Here is a 1,946-nt window from a genome sequence, read left to right as displayed (position 1 = left end):
TATATATATATATATAAATATTTTATGTACCTGAGCTTGAGTGGTTCTACAGACAGAACTGCGTTGATCCCACGTAGAAGCGTGCTTCTCGAATAGCATTTCTAAATGTAACGGAGACGTTGCCCTGCGAAATTGGTTTGGCGCTTTATACAAAAAATCTTAGTCTGCAGTACCGAATGCGAATGTGTGAGTGCTCATATGGAAGATAAATTATATTGAGACGGGTTAAAAATACGGTTGCAGTTACAGAGGGGTATAAAAACAAAGAGCAAAGGGAGCGATGCTTTTGCATTGATATAGCGGGCTCTATCTTCATTAAGAAAAAAAAGGGGAGGGGGGAAAAGATAGAAAGCAGCATAAGCCTCTTAAGAGAGACACACGGGGCGCACTCATATTATTTTCTAGCTGTATTTATCAGTATGATACGCGCGTTATATATATAAATACATAACACTAAAATAATTGAAAAACGACTGTGATATCGAACGATCTTGTGACATTCAATTTCCACGCGAATTGATAAATGAACAATTAACGGAATAACAAATACAATAAATATGTATTAATTAATCGGTATTGAATGTCGGGAAGGTAAAACTAGCTCAGTTTGTTTGAGCTAAGAACAAGAATATTAAGTCGTTAACAGTTAATACACACAAGACAACGTGGCTGTTGTCCGATCGGGGAGGGCTGAACGCTAGGCTCTTGCGGTCCCGGGGGACCTTTCTAGGGCATTGTTTCTGCTTAAAGTAACGCGCATTAATGATATATAGGTGACGCGAGCTCGCGAAGTCATTTACCGGTTGAATGATGATAATGATGATGTAGGGCTTTGTAGGATGTCGATATCGTTTTGTGCTAAACGTCGGATTCTTGTCTATCTAATCTACTACGTGAGGGAAAAAGTACAAATTCGATTTGCGTCACAACCGACAGGATTTTTAGACATGTCATACTTATACCTGTTATATTACTAGATTTAATAGTGCAATTCGCGTGCGTGAATCGTATGCCGTGTGACCGTGGACCAAGGTGTGAATGAATCTCTCTTTTACAAGAGGGATTGATAATTATTTCATCTAGAGCATTCAAGAGGTGGGATAGCGTTTAACGAGGTAAAATATCGTTGGCTTCCGACCGTTGGGTGCGAGTGTTCTCAAATTTTTAATACGATTCGTCATCGAGGCTATATTATGTCAGCTCTCGGAGGCCCTGCCAAGAACGTTACAGAAAGTTCTTTCGTGGACGACGGTACTCCTTGTCTTTTTGTATATCATTTCGTAAGGAGACTTGCATCGATTCCGAGACTGATGTTACACACGCAGACTTCTTGCGTCTTCTTTCCTATTTTATTTTGTATTATTTTATAAAAAATGACGAAGGAAAAGGTATCAATAGAGTTCCGATTACACGGGATAATTGTTTACGAATAAAAAGGCAGATTATGCAAAACTGATAAAATTTAATGATACAATTTTATCATTAACTCTTGGATGCATGAAAAATAAGGGCTTTTGAGACCTTTTCTTTCTTCTAGATTATTTCTGTGAGATATCCCGTGCTGTCTTTTATCGATACTTGATTTAAAATTTGTCCCATTAGGAGACCACGCATCCAAGGGTTAAAGTTCAACTGCATTACGATGCGTTAGATATTCGCGACGCGTCGATCGCGTGTTACGCGTTTTAATCAGTCCTATGCATTTCGAAATGACATTTTGTTTGCAACTTACGTGGTGGGCAGAGGAGTATTTCAAATAGCGATGAAATAGCGGTGATTATAACGAATGCCGCTTCCATACTAATTGTCATTGTTGCTTAGTTTTCCTGTAATGTAATAGCGTCCACGATCGAAATTGATCATCGATCGACGGCAAAAAAAATATCATCTTATTTAATCATAATCATGATAGAATGATTTCATGATAGAATTCTTTAAGAGTTAAA

Source organism: Atta colombica, unplaced genomic scaffold (genome assembly GCF_001594045.1).
Source record: "Atta colombica isolate Treedump-2 unplaced genomic scaffold, Acol1.0 scaffold112, whole genome shotgun sequence".
Taxonomy (NCBI): domain Eukaryota; kingdom Metazoa; phylum Arthropoda; class Insecta; order Hymenoptera; family Formicidae; genus Atta; species Atta colombica.
Note: the sequence above shows the minus strand (reverse complement) of the source record.